Source organism: Triticum urartu, chromosome 2A, assembly GCF_056163025.1.
Source record: "Triticum urartu cultivar PI428250 chromosome 2A, HENAU_Tu73, whole genome shotgun sequence".
In the NCBI taxonomy this organism is placed as follows: Eukaryota; Viridiplantae; Streptophyta; class Magnoliopsida; order Poales; family Poaceae; genus Triticum; species Triticum urartu.
Window position 1 is genome coordinate 741846926 of NC_141874.1, and position 22373 is coordinate 741869298.

Sequence of the window (22373 nt, forward strand, 5' to 3'; positions counted from 1 at the left end):
CAATAGATCACTCTAGATCAATATTCAACTTTTATTTATTCTGAAAAAAAATTATGCTACACAATTGGTTTCGATGCTAATGAGACATGACCAGCTTTATCTCAAACTTCTGTCCGATTGCCAGCGACAGGCCACTGACGCTGAACACTCCACTCGTCCGGGACTTGGTGCGAGTTGCCTTGAGCTCAATGTTGTTTACATAGACAACTAATAAGAAAATCCTTGGATTTTCAGAAAATAAAATCAACCTTCTAAGACGTTTTTGAAACTCTAGGTCAAATGGTAAAACATTAAAAATAGCTCATATTACAATTCCGATGTTGCTAGTTACATATGCCGTGTGAAACCTACGAAGACGTTGATATTTGAGGAACCAAAGAAATCAAGGCCTTCTCTTGTTTTGTCAAACGTAAAACAAAATAGACTCTAGCCTAATTCAGTCTATTGGGCCAAAAGAAAAAAGGTCAAATAACAATTTCAGATCAACATACATCTTGTAAGTGAGCGTCTTAGGGGCTACTTAAATACCTATATTTGCTTCTATGAAATGAGAGTAGAAGCTGCTAGGGGGTCGGATGCACGTTAGAACAGTCACACGATATTATCAATCTTCAACTGGTTGCCTCGCCAACGACGTTGATAAACCTCAATTGCCATTTGCTAAAGAACAGTTTTCCTACCCCTTTGAGTTGCAACTTTGCCGATGTACCTTCTGAATACCAGCCACATCGACAATTAAATAAGCAGTACCTTAGATTTTGAGAAAATAAAATCAACCTGTTAAGACATTTTTAAAACCCTAGATCAAATGATTAAACATTAAACAATAGATCACTCTAGATCAATATTCAACTTTTATTTATTCCGATAAAAATTTGTACTACACAATTGGTTTCGATACTAATGGGACATGACAAGCTTTATCTCAAACTTCTGTCCGATTGCCAGCGACAGGCCACTGACGCTGAAGACTCCACTCGTCCAGGACTTGGTGCGGGCTGCCTTGAGCTGCGCGCTGTTTACATAGATAGCGAAGCTCTTTGGTGCGGACGGCAGCCCCATGAAGACCACCTTGCCGATGACCTGCGCCCGACTCGGCGCGTATGAGTTCTGAACCACATGTGAACTCACCTTGGTGGTGACCATGCCTTTGCTTTCCTCCCTGTCGCAGCTGAATCTCACCAGGGTCCAACTGCCTCCCACAGCGCCCATCTCCGGCGAGTCGCCGTCATCCAAGAACAGCTCCCCACTGGCCGTCCCATTCTCCGCGAGCGCCACAAGGAGGTGGAACTCGCTTTGGCGTGCAGCGGACGTGTTGAGGTCGGCATGCTGCAGTAGTAGGATGTTGCCGCCGGCCAGGTGCGCGTTTGCCAAGTCCGCTGGCGCCGGGAGGGTCACGCGCTTGCCGACCTTCATGGTGTAGGCGAGGGAGTAGTCGTAAAGACTGAACCACCGGCCGGCCGGGAAATAGGCGTCCACGGTGGTGGCGCCGGGCTGTAGCACCGGAGAGACAAGCACGCCTCGGCCTAGCATGAACTGCCTGTCCACGCCATAGGTGTCGGCATCCTGCGGGTAGGAGAAGAAGAGTGGCCGCGCGATGGGCGCCCCCGTCATGTGCGCCTCGTACATTAGCGTGTACATGTAGGGCAGTAGCCGATAGCGCATCCCCAACGCTTTCCTCGCCGACCGTGCCGTCGGCTCCCACACATAGAGCTCTCGCCGGAGGGTTGTCTTCTCTGCGTGGGCCCTGGCGAACGGGTAGAATGCGCCAAGCTGAATCCAGCGGCTGCAGAGCTCCTGGGTGGTGTTGCCGTTGAAGCCACAGATGTCGGCGCCCATCATTGGGATGCCGAAGAGGCCAAAGTTGAGGATGGTGTTGATGGATTGCGCAAGCTCGTCCCACCGCGCGACATTGTTGCCGGCCCAGTGCGCGGCGTAACGGCCGGAGCCGACAAAGGTAGAGCGGCTGAGCACGAAGGGGCGGCGTGTGGTGTCCCTGAGCAGCCCGGCGTGCGTGGCCTGCGCCTGGAGGAGGCCGAAGAGATTGTGCGCGTCGTACTCGGACACGCCGTTGTAGTGCACCGTTGAGACCGGCACAGTCCTGTAGTTGATGGGAAGGTGGAAGCCGGAGTTGTTGATGCGGTAGGGCGGGTCGTCCAACTGATTGAGAGGCTGCCACTGCTTGAAGTTGGAGGGCTCGTTAATGTCGCACCAGAGCCCATCCACAGGGATGGTCCGCCGAAACTCAGAGATCTTTCGTGCCCAGTACTGGGTGCTACGTGGGCTCATGAAGTCCAGGAAGTAGACCTCGCCTGGCCACGCCTCGCCTACCAGGTTGGCGCCGTTTCGCTTGAGGAACAAGTCCTCGTGAGGTGCTGCTTGCCGTTTGATAGCCGGGTGTACGGTGACCACGTATTTCTGGCCATTGTTGTGGAGCCGGTCCACGAATGGCCGGAGCTGCTTGGACGGGTAGTTCACCGGATCCAGCGTGAAGTCCTGGTAACCGTTCATGTAGTCGATGTCCGACCAGATCGCCTCCAGTGGGATCCTGGCCTTGGCGTAGCCGGCGACCACGCCATCCAGATCAGCCACGTTCTTGTAGCCATACCTAGACTGGTGGAACCCTACAAGTGCAAGATCGAGTGAGCGTAGCAGAGCAGAGCCAGCATATATATGGATATATGCCTACCAAGAAGGTACTCGTACCGAATGACCAGTAGGGCATGGGGGCAGGGCGGCCCATGAGCTGTGTGTACTGGTCCACGACGTCGAGCGGGTAGGGACCGGCGAAGAAGTAGAAGTCTAGCACGCCACCGATCACCTTGTAGGTGACGTAGGATCCGCCGTACAGTATGTCCATCCCATTGCTGTTCAGGAGGAGCATGCCATGCGCGGCACCGCCGGAGCGCACGTCCATGTAAAACGGGTGCGAGCCATAGAGGTTGAGGTCCGGTTGGTCGGACCACGTCACGTCCCCGTTCCACAGCGTGAAAGTGTCATTGTGTTGTAGCCGGAACGTCTGTTTTTTCTGCTCGCCGAGCCCATACAGGGATGCTCGGTCAGCCGGCAGCGCCGATGTCACCTCCAAGTACCTGCATTCCAATTTCATGCCCATCGTTCACTTGCTACTTACAGACCATGGTATTGTTCTACATCGATCTAACTCTTGCGGATCAACTAAGCTACACTAGATAACATTGCAATGGAACACTTGTAACATACCGGTCCTTGAAGACAAGGTTGGCCGGAAGTGTCAAAGAGGGTGTCCCCGGTGGAGCGACGGGAGACCGTCAAGCGGAACGGGCTGGGGTGGATGGTGAGGGTCAGGTCGGAAGACGCGCTGGACATGGTGCTGTTGCTCGGCATGGATGGATTGCCGGGTGAGTCGAGCAAAACGTCCTTTGGTTCTGGCCCTGGTGCCGGGCGTGGGATGACGTCTTGGGGGACCTCCCATCGCCGATGGTCAGCATCGGTGATGCGCACGCGTAGCCGGCTATCCGTCTCAAGACTGCCGTCATGACACAAAATTAAGAATCTGTGAGCAAGAACCAACTTATCTAGCTACTTGGATGAAACGAAATTACATCAAACCCACTCACCTTGCAGTTAGGACGAGACTCTTCACATCAGGCCCAAATTCCGTCGACCCGCCGACGAGCTTCAGCTTGGCTGACAGCAGCTTCCCCGACCGAGCGGTTGACTCGATGTCATAGACTGCACTGCAATGATGGACAAGGAGGCAGATGAGGATGGTGAGGAGCACGAAATGATGAGTGGATGGCAAGCCAGTCGCCATGAGTGGATGGTGCGTGCAACACAACTGATGTCTAGCATATGACGCACACTCGGGGTTATATAGGCCAGCAATCATCTGAAATGTTTGGAAAGTTTTTAATACGTGCCTAGGATTACCTCTAGATAGATAGGCTATACGAGCCAGTACTAATTCAAAGCTTTCAAAGTGAAGAGTTATCGCTTCATCCAAATGAAGAAGTAATTAGTTTTTACTTGCTAAAGAAGGAAAATAATTAATGCAAACAAAAGTGAACTGCATATACATGCATAGTACATCTGGATGAAGAAGAGATTAATTCTGACTTGCTAAAGAAGGAACTAATTAACGCAACCAAATATGAACTGCAAATACATGCACTACATCTGTTTTGAATTTAACTGCCATTTTAACTCTGTACTAAGTTAAACTTGTTCTATGCCAAATTTCTACCAGTTTGACCCACTTAATCGAAATAATACACAAACATCTGAAAAAACAAATTGCTCACATAATACCCATCATGAAATATATGCTCAGAATATATATTTGCCTACTCATGTTGATATTCATTCATTTTTTTATAAAGAGTAAACTCAAATTTGTGGCCCTATTTCGATATTTTTAATAGGAATTACCCTATGTGAGATGTATTTATCGGTATCACCCCATTTAAGGTAAGTTGTACCACATTGAACCTTTTTATAAAAATGAGCATGTCTTGTCAAGTGGGTTTTGACCGCCAGGGTATAGGTGGCATGCCATGTCGACCATTTTTTCTCCATGTTGTCAATGATTAGGCCAGGATCAATGCCCTCACAGCAAGCCAGCAATGAACTCAAGCTCTACACACGTGAACCCGTGAACACACAGAGAGGGAGTGGAGTTTTGCAACGCGCTTAACCGCGCCTTTTCTGGGCTTCTTTCTTTTAGTCCATCAGCTAACAGAACATAACGCAAAGTCCACCACGATCCACTTAGAGCGCATGACATCCCACGTGCAATGGATTGCGCCGAACGAACAACATGTTTTCGACCGATAGCCATACTACCAAGGCCATGTTATTCTCACGTGAACAGAACTTACGTGTAGCAAGAAAATAGGATAACTGAAACCTGATGCAACAAGATTAGAAGTAGAAAACAATCGCCTCCCTAAGATTGGTGCATCTTCTTCATGGTGTGCATGCCAATGCGCTCTCTCATCTCCTGGAACTCGACTCTCCCAAAGGCCATTGTCATCATATTGATATTTGGTGCCAACATGTTCAATGCCAATGTCTCCATTCTCCACATACTCTCTGATAAAGTGATACTGGATATCAATATCTTTACTTCTTTCAGGATAAACTGGATTCTTTCCTAAGGAGATGGCTATACTAGTTGTCGACCCTTAACACCACTTGATCGAACTCTCTTCCCTCGAGATCAGCTAGTCATCTGCCCAGTCAAATTCCCTGACAAGCTGCAGCTGCACCGGCAATGTATTCAGCCTCGCAAAAGGACATTGCAACATTTTTTTTGTTTATGAGAGTTCTAGCTAATAGGACTCGATCCAATGTAGAAAATCATGCCACTAATAATCTCGCGGTCATTGACATCACCAGCTAAAACACTATCACTATAGCCATAAATTTGCAAGTTCCCTTTTTCACCCTTCTCATATAAGGAGCCAAAATTCAGAGTACCAATTATGTACCTGATTATATGTTTCACTGCCTTCGTATGTTCGTTAGTTGAGCTTTGACATTTCTGAGTTTAACCATACAATGTATCCTTTTGTATTTTCATTAATATCATCTATTTACTCATTATTATAATTGAAAAATTATAATCATTTGGAGGGTTCATAGATTGTACTATTAATGTTTGAAGAGACAATGGGACACCTTTTGGCAGTATAGCCTCAAAATTTATAGGAAGTACTCTAGGACTCACTTTTTTCCGGAAAAACTTCCAATCTATCCATCTTCAATCATGGCAGTACAACGAACACTAGAAATAAAAATTACATCCAGATCCGTAAACCACCTAGCGACGACTACAAGCACCGAAGCGAGCCGAAGGTGTGCCGCCGTCATCGCCCCTCCATCGCGAGAGCCGAGCACAACTTGTTGTAGTAGACAGTCGGGAAGTCGTCATGCTAAGGCCCCATAGGACCAGCACCCCAAAACAGCAACCACCGCCGATGAAAAATAACGTATATCGGGAGGATCCAAACCAAAGACACATGAACGTAGACGAACAACGACGAGATCCGAGCAAATCCACCAAAGATAGATTTGCCGAAGACATACCTCCACACGCCCACCAACGATGCTAGGCGGGGAGACCTTTATTCCATCTTCAGGGAGCCGCCGCCGTCTCGCCTTCCTGAGTAGGACACAAACCCTAGCAAGATTGAAAAAAACAACTAAAAATGGAGCCCTCCCGCCAGGATCCACTATCTTTCCAACTAGCACATAATCATAGTTGTATTTGTATCCTAGTTGCAGGGCTTAAATTTGTTATGGCATTCCTCATTATATTAATATTTTTGAGGATTTCCTCATTGCCTAATCGCAAATTGTGTTGATGAAATACTCTTTTTTACTGCTCATCAATCTCCATTATCATTCTATTTTCCCATAAGTATCCAGCCTAAACTTGTGCTCATTCACTAGTAGAAAAAGGGCCTTTTATCCCGGTTCTAGAGAACCTTTAGTCCCGGTTCTGGAACCGTGACTAAAGGGTCGTCACTAAAGGTCCCCCCCCCTTTAGTCCTGATTCTTATACGAACCGGGACTAAAGGCCCTCCACGTGGCTGCTGCCTGGAGGTCTACCTTTAGTCCCGGTTGGTAACACCAACCGGTACTAAATGCCCTCCACATGGCTGCTAACCGGTACTGAAGGATTTTTTTGAAATTTTTTCCCGATTTTCAAATTTTTGAATTATTTTAACCTCTAATCTCTAATCACCCCTCATCACTGCTCAATTTAATGTCTAATCACCCCTCATCATTCCTAATCATCTAACTTCCCGGACGGTCACCCATCCTCCCACTCCCACAGCCTGAGCACGCTTAACTTCTGGGTTCTATTCTCCCTCATTTCCAAATCTGCACTTGTTGTTTTCCTGACAATAGTAAGATGTCAATCCTATTAACCCTCAGGAGTTTAGCTTGAGCATGAAGTCACAAATTTCACTGTTTGAGTTTGAAACTATTGTTCTAAAAAACAATAATTATTTAGTAACACTAATATTTCTTGAATAAGTAGTTTGACCACAATTTGACCAGATTTGACCAAAATAAAAAAAACTGAAATAATTATTTAGTAACACTAATATTCTTGAATAATTATTTAGTAACACTAATACTTCTTGAATAAGTAGTTTGACCAGACTTAACGAAAATTTAAAAAAAATGAAATTTGAGCATAACTTTTTTTCCTTTTGGAATTTGAGGATTCTAAAAATTTGCAAATAAGCCGTAGGATGTAAAAATCGGATGCGAATTTTCGTGCTGAACATTTTGATATATTATACAATTTTTTTCTGACATCGTATGCAAAAGTTATAGCCGTTTTACATTTTCCCTACACTTTTTGCAAAACATGTCCAAATTTAAGTTTTTAAATTTTCCTAACTAGTAGATGTAGTAACATAACTACATCTCGAAGGATTTAACTTTTGAAGTTTTTATCATTTTCTTCTGCTCTTTACAAAACTGAAAAAGCGATACGGGGGGGGGGGGGGTAGGATTCGAAAATTGCACCATTAGTACCGGTTCGTGGCACGAACCGGTACTAAGACCTTTAATACCGGTTGGTGCCACGAACCGGTACTAATGCATCGCACCCTTTAGTCCCGGTTTGTGGCACTAACCAGGACTAAAGGTCCCATTTGAACCAGGAGTAATGCATGTACGGTACCCTAGCCGCTTGAACCGGGACTAATGCTCACATTAGTCCCGATTCGTAATGCAACCGGGATTAATGCTCTTTTCTGGCCAAACCAAAGCCCCTGTTTTCTACTAGTGATTTCCTGCATGACTAGTTTCATGGTTGGGTGCCGCATTTTCACAATTTTATTTGGTTTTGTACCTTGGGTTAGTGTTGACAAGATTTCCATTGCTTAACATCCTTTGCCATGATGGTTATTCTTTCGTTCCCAACAAATTTGTCATTATAACTCTAAATCTTTGGCAATGGGAATTTGAGTTGATCCATGCATTGAGTGTTCCTGGTACTTGGTAAGTTGTTTATGGGCATTGAAAAACTAAGAATTATTAACACACACACACACACACACAGTTGACTTGTATCCTTCACCCGTTGTTTTGGATTCATCCTAACATAATTATGCTTAACGATCATGCTCTAAGCAAGGCAACATTCCTTTTGGGGAATGCAGTATTTCAAAAAATTTACCTACGATCACGCAAGATCTATCTATGTGATGCATGGCAATGAGAAGGACAGTGTGTCCGCGTACCCTCGTAGAACGAAAGCGGAAGCATAAAGTAACGTGGTTGATGTAGTCAAACGTGGTGCGCCCCCTAAGGGGGGAATCCTACTCCTACTAGGAGTAGGTTCCCCCTTTCCTAGTCCTAATAGGAGGGGGAAGGAAGGGAGAGAGGGGAGGAAGGAAAGGGGGCCCGCCCCCCTTCCCAATTCGGACTGGGCTTGGGGGGGTGCCCCTCCTCTTGGCCTTCTCCTCTCTCTTCCACTAAAGCCCATGTAGGCCCATTAAGCCCCCGGGGGGTTCCGGTAACCCCGATACTCCGGTAAATGCCCGAACTCATCTGAAACCATTCCGGTGTCCAAACATAACCTTCCAATATATCAATCTTCATGTCTCAACCATTTCCAGACTCCTCTTCATGTCGGTGATCACATCCAGGACTCCGAACTATCTTCGGTAAATCAAAACACAGAAACTCAAAATACCAAATGTCATTGAACGTTAAGCGTGCGGACCCTACGAGTTCAAGAACTATGTAGACATGACCGAGACTCATCTCCGGTCAACCAATAGCAGAACCTGGATGCTCATATTGGTTCGTACATATTCTACGAAGACCTTTATCGGTCAAACCGCATAACAACATACGTTGTTCCCTTTGTCATCGGTATGTTACTTGCCCGAGATTCGATCATCGGTATCATCATACCTAGTTCAATCTCGTTACCGGCAAGTCTCTTTACTCGTTCCGTAATGCATCATCCCGAAACTAACTCATTAGTTACATTGGTTCCAAGGCTTATAGTGATGTGCCTTACCAAGAGGGCCCAGAGATACCTCTCCAACAATCAGAGTGACAAATCCTAATCTCGATCTATGCCAACTCAACAAATACCATCGGAGACACCTGTAGAGCATCTTTATAATCACCCGGTTACGTTGTGACATTTGATAGCACACTAAGTGTTCCTCCGGTATATGGGAGTTGCATAATCTCATAGTCATATAGGAGCATGTATAAGTCATGAAGAAAGCAATAGCAATAAACTAAACGATCAAAGTGCTAAGCTAACGGATGGGTCAAGTCAATCACATCATTCTCTAATGATGTGATCCTGTTCATCAAATGACAACTCATGTCTATGGCTAGGAAACTTAACCATCTTTGATTAACGAGCTAGTCAAGTAGAGGCATACTAGTGACACTCTATTTGTCTATGTACTCAGACATGTACTAAGTTTCCGATTAATACAATTGTAGCATGAATAATAAAAAAAATTCATAATATAAGGAAATATAAATAACAATTTTATTATTGCCTCTAGGGCATATTTCCTTCAGTCTCCCACTTGCATTAGAGTCAATAATCTAGTTCACATCGTCATGTGAGTTAACACCAATAGTTCACATCTTTATGTGATTAGTTCACATCTACATGTGACTAATACCCAAAGGGTTTACTATAGAGTCAATAATTTAGTTCACATTGCTATGTGATTAACACCCAAAGAGTGATCATCTTTTACCTGTGAGAGAATTTTAGTCAATGGGTCTGCCACATTCAGATCCGTGTGTATTTTGCAAATTTTCTATGTCTACAATGCTCTGCATGGAGATACTCTAGCTAATCACTCCCACTTTCAATATGTATCCAGATTGAGACTTAGAGTCATCCGGATTAGTGTCAAAGCTTGCATTGACGTAACCCTTTACGACAAACTTTTTGTCACCTCCATAATCGAGAAACATGTCCTTATTCCACTAAGGATATTTTGACCGTTGTCCAGTGATCCACTCCTGGATCACTATTGTACCCTCTTGCCAAACTCATGGTGAGGTACACAATAGGTCTGGTACACAACATATCATACCTATGACTGAGGCATAGGGAATGACTTTTCATTCTCTTTCTATTTTCTGCCGTGGTCGGGTTTTGAGTCTTTACTCCACTTCACATCTTGCAACACAGGCAAGAACTCCTTCTTTGACTGTTCCATTTTGAACTACTTCAAAATCTTGTCAAGGTATGTACTCATTGAAAAAACTTATCAAGCATCTCGATCTATCTCTATAGATCTTGATGCTCAATATGTAAGCAGCTTCACCGAGGTCTTTCTTTGAAAAACTCCTTGCAAACACTCCTTTATGCTTTCCAGAAAATTCTACATCATTTCTGATCAACAATATGTCATTCACATGTACTTATTAGAAAGGTTGTAGCGCTCTCATTCACTTTCTTGTAAATACAGTCTTCACCGCAAGTCTGTATAAAACTATATGCGTTGATCAACTTATCAAAGCGTATATTCCAACTCCGAGATGCTTGCACCAGTCCATAGATGGATCGCTGGAGCTTGCACATTTTGTTAGCACCTTTAGGACTGACAAAATCTTTTGGTTGTATCATATACAACTCTTCTTCAATAAATCCATTAAGGAATGCAGTTTTGATATCCATTTGTCAGATTTCATAAAATGTGGCAATTTCTAACATGATTCGGACAGACTTTAAGCATCGATACGAGTGAGAAAATCTCATCACAGTCAACATCTTGAACTTGTCAAAAACCCTTTTTCGACAAGTCGAGCTTTGTAGATAGTAATACTACTATCAGCGTCCGTCTTCCTTTTGAAGATCCATTTATTCTCAATGGCTTGCTGATCATCGGGCAAGTCCACCAGAGTCCACACTTTGTTCTCATACATGGATTGTATCTTAGATTTCATGGCCTTAAGCCATTTTGCGGAATCTGGGCTCATCATCGCTTCCTGATAGTTCGCATGTTCGTCATGGTCTAGTAACATGACTTCTGGAACAGGATTACCATACCACTCTCGTGCGGAATGTGCTCTGGTTGAGCTACAAGGTTCGATAGTAACTTGAACTAAAGTTTCATGATCGTCATCATTAACTCCGTCACTAATTGATGTAGGCATCACTAGAACTGATTTTTGTGATGAACTACTCTCCAACTTGAGAGAAGGTACAACTACCTCATCAAGTTCTACTTTCCTCCCACTCAATTCTTTCAAGAGAAAACTCCTTCTCTAGAAAGGATCCATTCTTAGCAACAAAAATATTGCCTTCGGATTTGTGATAGAAGGTGTACCCAACAATTTCTTTTGGGTATCCTATGAAGATGCACTTCTCCGATTTGGGATCGAGCTTATCAGTTTGAAACTTTTTCACATAAGCATTGCAACCCCAAACTTTAAGAAATGACAGCTTAGGTTTCTTGCTAAACCACAGTTGATACGTCTCCAATGTATCTATAATTTTTGATTGCTCCATGCTATATTATCTACTGTTTTGGACTATATTGGGCTTTATTTTCCACTTTTATATTATTTTTAGGACTAACCTATTAACCGGAGGCCCAGCCCAGATTTGTTGTTTTATGCCTATTTCAGTGTTTCGAAGAAAAGGAATATCAGACGGAGTCGAAACGGAATGAAATCAACTAGAGAAGTTATTTTTGGAAGGAAACACACCTGATGAACTTGGACCCCACGTCAGGGGAGACACGAGCTGCTCACGAGGGTGGCCCCCCCAGGGCGTGCCCCCTCTCTCGTGGGACCCCCGTGGCTCCTCCGACGTCCTCCCTGCACCCATATATACCCACGTGACCTAAAACTTCTAGAACGCAAGATAGATCGGGAGTTCCGCCGCCAGAAGCCTCCGTAGCCACCAAAAGTCAATCGGGACCCTATTCCGGCACCCTGCCGGAGGGGGGATCCCTCACCGGTGGCCATCTTCATCATCCCGGCACTCTCCATGACGAGGAGGGAGTAGTTCTCCCTCAGGGCTGAGGGTATGTACCAGTAGCTATGTGTTTGATCTCTCTCTCTCTCTCATGTTCTTGAGACGGCACGATCTTGATGTATCGCGAGCTTTGCTATTATAGTTGGATCCTATGTTTCTCCTCCCCCTCTTCTCTCTCGTAATGAATTGAGTTTCCCCTTTGGAGTTATCTTATTGGATTGAGTCTTTAAAGATTTGAGAACACTTGACGTATGTTTTGGTGATCAACTTGCGGGTTTCGTGACATTGGGAACCTATGCATAGGGGTTGGCACATGTTTTCGTCGTGATTCTCCGGTAGAAACTTTGGGGCACTCTTTGAGGTCCTTTGTGTGGGTTGAATAGATGAATCTGAGATTGTGTGATGCATATCTTATAATCATACCCACGGATACTTGAGGTGACATTGGAGTATCTAGGTGACATTAGGGTTTTGGTTGATTTCTGTCTTAAGGTGTTATTCTAGTACGAACTCTAGGGCTGTTTGTGACACTTATAGGAATAGCCCAACGGATTGATTGGAAAGAATAACTTTGAGGTGGTTTCGTACCCTACCATAATCTCTTCGTTCGTTCTCTGCTATTAGTGACTTTGGAGTGACTCTTTGTTGCATGTTGAGGGATAGTTATGTGATCCAATTATGTTAGTATTGTTGAGGGAACTTACACTAGCAAATGTATGAACCCTAGGCCTTATTTCCTATCATTGCAATACCGTTTGTGCTCACTTTTATCATTCGTTACCTTGCTGTTTTTATAATTTCAGATTACAAATACTATTATCTACTATCCATATACCACTTGTGTCACCATCTCTTCGCCAAACTAGTGCACCTATACAATTTACCATTGTACTGGGTTTGTTGGGGACACAAGAGACTTTTTGTTATTTGGTTGCAGGGTTGCTTGAGAGAGACCATCTTCATCCTACGCATCCTACGGATTGATAAACCTTAGGTCATCCACTTGAGGGAAATTTGCTACTGTCCTACAAACCTCTGCACTTGGAGGCCCAACAACGTCTACAAGAAGAAGGTTGTGTAGTAGACATCAAGCTCTTTTCTGGTGCCGTTCCCGGGGAGGCTAGCGCTTGAAGGTATATCTTTAGATCTTGCAATCGAGTCTTTTAGTTTCTTGTTTTATCACTAGTTTAGTTTATATAAGAAAACTATAAAAAATGGAATTGAGTTTGTCTCATACGCTTCACCTTTTTAATATCTTTCGTGAGTATGATGGAAAGGATAATTGTGCTCAAGTGCTAGAAGAAGAAATCTATAAAATGTTTGGCACTAAATATTTGAATGATGATCATGATTGAAATTTTGTTAGTATGAATTCCTTTAATATCCATGATGCTAATGATATGCAAAGCCACAAGCTTGGGGAAGCTATGTTTGATGAAGATGATATCTTCTGTCCCCCAAGTTTTGATGAGCAAATTTATTATGATGAAAGCATGCCTCCTATCTATGATGATTATTGTGATGACACGTATGCTTTAAAGAACAATAATAACCATGAAACTTGTCATCTTGATCTTAATTTTCAATCACATGATAGTTATTTTGTTGAGTTTGCTCCCACTATTATTCATGAGAAGAATTTTGCTTGTGTGGAGAGTAGTAAATTTTCTATGCTTGTAGATCTTGAAAAGAATGCTTTAGGTGCTGGTTATATTGTTGAATTCATTCATGATGCTACTGAAAATTATTATGAGGGAGGAATATATGCATGTAGGAATTGCAATAATATCAAGTTTCCTCTCTATGTGCTTAAAATTTTGAAGTTATGCTTGTTTTACCTTCCTATGCAAGTTGATTCTTGTTCCCATAAGTTGTTTGCTCACAAAATCCCTATGCATAGGAATCATGTTAGACTTAAATGTGCTAGTCATATTCTTCATGATTCTCTCTTTATGTTTCAATTCTTATCCTTCATGTGAGCATCATTGAAATTATCATGCCCAGCTAGGGGCATTAAACGATAGCGCTTGTTGGGAGGCAACCCAATTTTATTTTAGTACCTTGATTTTTGCTCCTTTTTAGTAATAGATAATTCATCTATCCTCTGTTTAGATGTGGTTTTATGTGTTTAATTAGTGTTTGTGCCAAGTAGAACCTTTGGGAAGACTTGGGGAAAGTCTTGTTGATCATGCTGTAAAAAACAGAAACTTTAGCGCTCACGAGAACTGCTGCCATTTTTATTTGTAGAGTGATATTTAGTTAATTCTTCTTGCATATGATTAATAGATAAATTCCTCAGGTCCAGCAATTTATTTGAGAATTGTTTGAGTTACAGAAGTATACGTTTGACCCAGATTACTACAGACTGTTCTGTTTTTGACAGATTCTGTTTTTCATGTGTTGTTTACTTATTTTGATGAATCTATGGCTAGCAAAATAGTTTATAAACAATAGAGAAGTTGGAATACAGTAGGTTTAACACCAATATAAATAAATAATGAGTTCATTACAGTACCTTGAAGTGGTGATTTATTTTCTTATACTAACGGAGCTTACGAGTTTTCTGTTAAGTTTTGTGTTGTGAAGTTTTCAAGTTTTGGGTAAGGATTCGATGGACTATGGAATAAGGAGTGGCAAGAGCCTAAGCTTGGGGATTCCCATGGCACCCCAAGGTAATATTCAAGGATAGCCAAGAGCCTATGCTTGGGGATTCCCCGGAAGGCATCCCCTCTTTCGTCTTTGTTCATCGGTAACTTTACTTGGAGTTATATTTTTATTCGCCACATGGTATGTGTTTTGCTTGGAGCATCAATTTATTTTGTTAGGATTTGCTTGCTGTTATTTAGAACAATGTTTTCATATTTTATTTCAATAAAAGTGGCATTAATAGCCTTTACTATGCCTATGTTACAAGTATACATGTTGTTGTTTGAAAACAGAAAGTTTACCGTTGTTGCAATAATTCCCTAGAAAAGTGAGAATGTGATAAAATTTTTAAACCTTTTGAATATTAAGCTCTGATAAATTTACTACAGTGGGAATTTCATTTCATAATTTTTGTATCTAGGAAAGTATGGATGTTGCAGCATTCTTTACAGACTATCCTGTTTAGGCAGATTGCTGTTATGTTTGCATTGTTTGCATATGTTTGCTTCTTTAATGATTCTATTTGAGGATAGGAATATTAAATATGCAGAGGAATTTAGTATGCAATGTTTAATAATAATTTTAGTGATTTGCTACAGTAGAGTATGATAAGGTTTTTGCAATGGTTTATGCTAGCTTATCTCACGAGTCCTTGTTGAGTTTTGTGTGGATGAAGCTTTTGAGATTTAGGGAGACCGTGATATGAGAGGAATTAAGGAGACACAAAAGCTCAAGCTTGGGGATGCCCAAGGCACCCAAAGATAATATTTCAAGAAGTCTCAAGCGTCTAAGCTTGGGGATGCCCCGGTTGGCATCCCACCTTTCTTCTTCAACAATTATCGGTTAGTATCGGTTGATCCTAAGTTTTTGCTTCTTCACATGATGTTTGCTATTCTTAGATTCCATTTTATTTTGATTTGCTTGCTGTTTGAATAGAGTACCAAGATCTTCAATTATTAAATGTTAGAGAGTCTTCACATAGTTGCATAATTATTCGACTACTCATTGATCTTCACTTATATCTTTCGGAGTAGTTTGTCATTTGCTCTAGTGCTTCACTTATATCTTTTAGAGCATGGTGGTAGTTTTATTTTGAAGAAATAGATGAACTCTCATGCTTCACTTATATTATTTTGAGAGTCTTAAATAGCATGGTAATTTTCTTAAAATCCTAATATGCTAGGTATTCAAGAATAATAAAATTCTCTTATGAATGTGTTGAATACTATGAGAAGTTTGATACTTGATAATTGTTTTGAGATATGGAGGTAATAATATCAAAGTCATGCTAGTTGAGTAGTTGTGAAATTGAGAAATGCTTGTGTTGAAGTTTGCAAGTCCCGTAGCATGCACGTATGGTAAACGTTATGTAACAAATTTGAAACATGAGGTGTTATTTGATTGTCCTCCTTGTGAGTGGCGGTCGGGGACGAGCGATGGTCTTTTCCTACCAATCTATCCCCCTAGGAGCATGCGCATCGTGCCGAGGTTTTTGATGACTTGTAGATTTTTGCAATAAGTATGTGAGTTATTTATGACTAATGTTGAGTCCATGGATTATACGCACTCTCACCCTTCCATCCTTGCTAGCCTCTTCGACACCGTGCATTGCCCTTTCTCACATTGAGAGTTGGCGCAAACTTCGCCGGTGCATCCAAACCCCGTGATATGATATGCTCTATCACACATAAACCTCCTTATATCTTCCTCAAAACAGCCACCATACCTACCTATTATGGCATTTCCATAGCCATTCCGAGATATATTGCCATGCAACTTTCCACCGTTCCGTTTATTATGACACGCTTCATCATTGTCATATTGCTTAGCATGATCATGTAGTTGACATAGTATTTGTGGCAAAGCCACCGTTCATAATTCTTTCATACATGTTACTCATGCATCATTGCACATCCCGGTACACAGCCAGAGGCATTCATATAGAGTCATACTTTGTTCTAGTATCGAGTTGTATCATTGAGTTGTAAATAAATAGAAGTGTGATGATCATCATTAATAGAGCATTGTCCCAAAAAAGGCCATAAAAAGGCCAATAATAATAATAATAATAATAATAAAAAGGGGCAATGCTACTATCCTTTTTTCCACACTTGTGCTTCAAAGTAGCACCATGATATAGCGAGTCTCATATATTGTTCTTCAAAGTAGCACCATGTTCTTCATATAGAGAGTCTCATATGTTGTCACTTTCATATACTAGTGGGAATCTTTCATTATAGAACTTGGCTTGTATATTCCAATGACGGGCTTCCTCAAATGCCCTAGGTCTTCGTGAGCAAGCAAGTTGGATGCACACCCACTAGTTTCTTTTGTTGAGCTTCCATACATTTATAGCTCTAGTGCATCCATTGCATGGCAATCCCTACTCCTCGCATTAACATCAATCGATGGGCATCTCCCTAGCCCATTAATTAGCCTCGTTGATGTGAGACTTTCTCCTTTTTGTCTTCTCCACACAACCCCCATCATTATATTCTATTCCACCCATAGTGCTATATCCATGGCTCACGCTCATGTATTGCGTGAAAGTTTATGAGTTTGAAATTATTAAGGTATGAAACAATTGCTTGGCTTGTCATCGGGGTTGTGCATGATGAGAGCATTCTTGTGTGACGAAAATGGAGCATGACTGAACTATATGATTTTGTAGGGATGAACTTTCTTTGGCCATGTTATTTTGAGAAGACATAATTGCTTTGTTAGTATGCTTGAAGTATTATTATTTTCTATGTCAATATAAACTTTTGTCTTGAATATTATGGATCTGAATATTCATACCACAATTAAGAAATTTTGCATTGAAATTATGCCAAGTAGCACTCCGCATCAAAAATTCTCTTTTTATCATTTACCTAATCGAGGACGAGCAGGAATTAAGCTTGGGGATGCCTGATACGTCTCCAACGTATCTATAATTTTGATTGCTCCATGCTATATTATCTACTGTTTTGGACTATATTGGGCTTTATTTTCCACTTTTATATTATTTTTGGGACTAACCTATTAACCGGAGGCCCAGCCCAGATTTGCTGTTTTATGCCTATTTCAGTGTTTCGAAGAAAAGGAATATCAGACGGAGTCGAAACGGAACGAAATCAGCTGGAGAAGTTATTTTTGGAAGGAAACACACCTGATGAACTTGGACCCCACGTCAGGGGAGACACAAGGTGCTCACGAGGGTGGGGGGCGCCCCCCCCCCCCAGGGTGCGCTCCCCTGTCTCGTGGGACCCCCGTGGCTCCTCCGACGTCCTCCCTGCACCCATATATACCCACGTGACCTAAAACTTCCAGAACGCAAGATAGATCGGGAGTTCCGCCGCCAGAAGCCTCCGTAGCCACCAAAAGTCAATCGGGACCCTGTTCCGGCACCCTGCCGGAGGGGGGATCCCTCACCGGTGGCCATCTTCATCATCCCGGCGCTCTCCATGACGAGGAGGGAGTAGTTCTCCCTTGGGGCCGAGGGTATGTACCAGTAGCTATGTGTTTGATCTCTCTCTCTCGTGTTCTTGAGATGGCATGATCTTGTTGTATCGCGAGCTTTGCTATTATAGTTGGATCCTATGTTTCTCCTCCCCCTCTTCTCTCTTGTAATGAATTGAGTTTCCCCTTTGGAGTTATCTTATCGGATTGAGTCTTTAAAGATTTGGGAACACTTGACGTATGTCTTGGTGATCAACTTGCGGGTTTCGTGACATTGGGAACCTATGCATAGGGGTTGGCACACGTTTTCGTCGTGATTCTCCGGTAGAAACTTTGGGGCACTCTTTGAGGTCCTTTGTGTTGGTTGAATAGATGAATCTGAGATTGTGTGATGCATATCGTATAATCATACCCACGGATACTTGAGGTGACATTGGAGTATCTAGGTGACATTAGGGTTTTGGTTGATTTGTGTCTTAAGGTGTTATTCTAGTACGAACTCTAGGGCTGTTTGTGACACTTATAGGAATAGCCCAACGGATTGATTGGAAAGAATAACTTTGAGGTGGTTTCGTACCCTACCATAATCTCTTCGTTCGTTCTCCGCTATTAGTGACTTTGGAGTGACTCTTTGTTCCATGTTGAGGGATAGTTATGTGATCCAATTATGTTAGTATTGTTGAGGGAACTTACACTAGCGAAAGTATGAACCCTAGGCCTTATTTCCTATCATTGCAATACCGTTTGTGCTCACTTTTATCATTCGTTACCTTGCTGTTTTTATAATTTCAGATTACAAATACTATTATCTACTATCCATATAACACTTGTATCACCATCTCTTCGCCGAACTAGTGCACCTATACAATTTACCATTGTATTGGGTGTGTTGGGGACACAAGATACTTTTTGTTATTTGGTTGCAGGGTTGATTGAGAGAGACCATCTTCATCCTACGCCTCCTACGGATTGATAAACCTTATGTCATCCACTTGAGGGAAATTTGCTACTGTCCTACAAACCTCTGCACTTGGAGGCCCAACAACGTCTACAAGAAGAAGGTTGTGTAGTAGACATCAACAGTTCATACGGTGTCGTCTCAACGGATTTAGATGGCGCCCTATTTAATGTGAATACAACTGTCTCTAATGCATAACCGAAAAACGATAGTGGCAAATCGGTAAGAGACATCATTGATCACACCATATCCAATAAAGTACAGTTACGACATTCAGACACACCATTACGCTGTGGTGTTCCAAGTGGCGTGTGTTGCGAAACTATTCCGCATTGTTTCAAATGAAGACCAAACTCGTAACTCAAACATTCACCTCCACGACCAGATCGTAGAAACTTTATTTTCTTGTTACGATGATTTTCCACTTCACTCTGAAATTCTCTGAACTTTTCAAATGTTTCAGACTTATGTTTCATCAAGTAGATATACCCATATCTGCTCAAATCATCTGTGAAGGTCAGAAAATAACGATACCCGCCGCGAGCCTCAACACTCATCGGATCGCATACATCAGTATGTATTATTTCCAATAAGTCAGTTGCTCGCTCCATTGTTCCGGAGAACAGAGTCTTAGTCATCTTGCCCATGAGGCATGGTTCGCAAGCATCAAGTGATTCATAATCAAGTGATTCCAAAAGCCCATCAGCATGGAGTTTCTTCATGCGCTTTACACCAATATGACCTAAACGGCAGTGCGACAAATATGTTACACTATCATTATCAACTTTGCATCTTTTGGCATCAATATTATGAATATGTGTATCACTACGATCGAGATTCAATAAACCATTCACCTTGGGTGTATGACCACAGAAGGTTTTATTCATGTAAACAGAATAACAATTATTCTTTGACTTAAATGAATAACTGTATTGCAATTAACATGATCCAATCATAGTATGCTCAATGCAAACACCAAACAACATTTATTTTAGGTTCAACACTAATCCCGAAGGTAAAGGGAGTGTGCGATGGTGATCTTATCAACCTTGGAATCACTTCCAACACACATTGTCACCTTGCCCTCAACTAGTCTTTGTTCATTTTGTAACTCCTGTTTCGAGTTACTAATCATAGCAACTGAACCAGTATCAAATATCCAGGGGCTATTATGAACAGTAGTAAAGTACACATCAATAACATGTATATCATATATACTTTTGTTCACTTTGCCATCCTTCTTTTCCGCCAAGTATCTAGGGCAGTTCCACTTCAAGTGACCATTTCCTTTGCAGTAGAAGCACTCAGTTTCAGGCTTGGGTCTAGCTCTCGGCTTCTTCATGGGAGTGGCAACTTGCTTGCCATTCTTCTTGAAGTTCCCTTTCTTTCCCTTGCCCTTTTACTTGAAACTAGTGGTCTTGTCAACCATCAACATTTGATGCTTTTCTTGATTTCTACCTTCATCGATTTCAGCATCACGAAGAGCTCAGGAATCATTTTCATCATCCCTTGCATATTATAGTTCATCAAGAAGTTCCAGTAACTTGGTGATAGTGACTAGAGAACTCTGTCAATCACTATTTTATCTGGAAGATTAACTCCCACTTGGTTCAGGCGATTGTAGTACTCGGACAATCTGAGCACATGCTCACTGGTTGAGCTATTCTCCTCCATCTTGTAGGCAAAGTACTTGTCAGAGGTCTCATACCTCTCAACTCGGGCATGAGTCCGAAATACCAATTTCAGCTCTTGGAACATCTTATATGCTCTATGGCGTTCAAAACAATTTTGAAATCCCGGTTCTAAGGCGTAAAGCATGGTGCACTAAACTATCAAGTAGTTATCATACCGAGCTTGCCAAACGTTCATAACGTCCGCATCTGCTCCTGCAATAGGTCCGTCACCTAGCGATGCATCAAGGACATAATTCTTCTGTGCAGCAATGAGGACAATCCTCAGATCATGGACCTAGTCCACATCATTGCTACTATCATTTTTCAACATAGTTTTTCTCTAGAAACATATCAAAAAATAAACGGGGAGCTACATCGCGAGCTATTGATTTACAACATAGATATGTAAATACTATTAGGTACTAAGTTCATGATAAATTAAACTTCAATTAATCATATTACTTAAGAACTCCCACTTAGATCGACATCCCTCTAATCATCTAAGTGATCACGTGATCCATATCAACTAAACCATGTCCGATCATCACGTGAGATGGAGTAGTTTCCAATGGTGAACATCACTATGTTGATCATATCTACTATATGACTCACGCTCGACCTTTCGGTATCAGTGTTCCGACGCCATATGTGCATATGCTAGGCTCGTCAAGTTTAACCCGAGTATTCTGCGTGCGCAAAACTGCCTTGCACCCATTGTATGTGAACGTAGAGCTTATCACACCCGATCATCACGTGGTGTCTCAGCACGAAGAACTGTCGAAACGGTGCATACTCAGGGAGAACACTTATACCTTGAAGTTTTAGTAAGGGATCATCTCATAATGCTACTGTCATACTAAGCAAAATAAGGTACATAAAAGATAAACATCATATGCAATCAAAATATGTGACGTGATATGGCCATTATCATCTTGTGCCTTTGATCTCCATCTCCAAAATACTGTCATGATCTCCATCGTCACTGGCATGACACCATGATCTCCATCATCTTGATCTTTATCAATGTGTCGTCACATGGTCGTCTGATGTCTACTACACAACCTTCTTCTTGTAGACGTTGTTGGGCCTCCAAGTGCAGAGGTTTGTAAGACAGTAGCAATTTTCCCTCAAGTGGATGACCTAAGGTTTATCAATCCGTAGGAGGCGTAGGATGAAGATGGTCTCTCTCAAGCAACCCTGCAACCAAATAACAAAGAGTCTCTTGTGTCCCCAACACACCCAATACAATGGTAAATTGTATAGGTGCACTAGTTCGGCGAAGAGATGGTGATACAAGTGCAATATGGATAGTAGACAAAGGTATTTGTAATCTGAAATTATAAAACAGCAAGGTAACTAATGATAAAAGTGAGCGTAAACGGTATTGCAATGTGTGGAAATAAGGCCTAGGGTTCATACTTTCGCTAGTGCAAGTTCCCTCAACAATACTAACATAATTGGATCACATAACTATCCCTCAACATGCAACAAAGAGTCACTCCAAAGTCACTAATAGTGGAGAACGAACGAAGAGATTATGGTAGGGTACGAAACCACCTCAAAGTTATTCTTTCCAGTCAATCCGTTGGGCTATTCCTATAAGTCTCACAAACAGCCCTAGAGTTCGTACTAGAATAACACCTTAAGACACAAATCAACCAAAACCCTAATGTCA

General features: G+C 42.2%; 1 pseudogene; it reads right to left on the reverse strand.

Annotated features, from left to right (window-relative positions):
* Positions 1–900: 900 nt before the first annotated feature.
* LOC147987532 (putative alpha-glucosidase Os06g0675700) lies at positions 901–3796 on the reverse strand (annotated as a pseudogene).
* Between the last annotated feature and the right edge of the window lie 18577 nt (positions 3797–22373).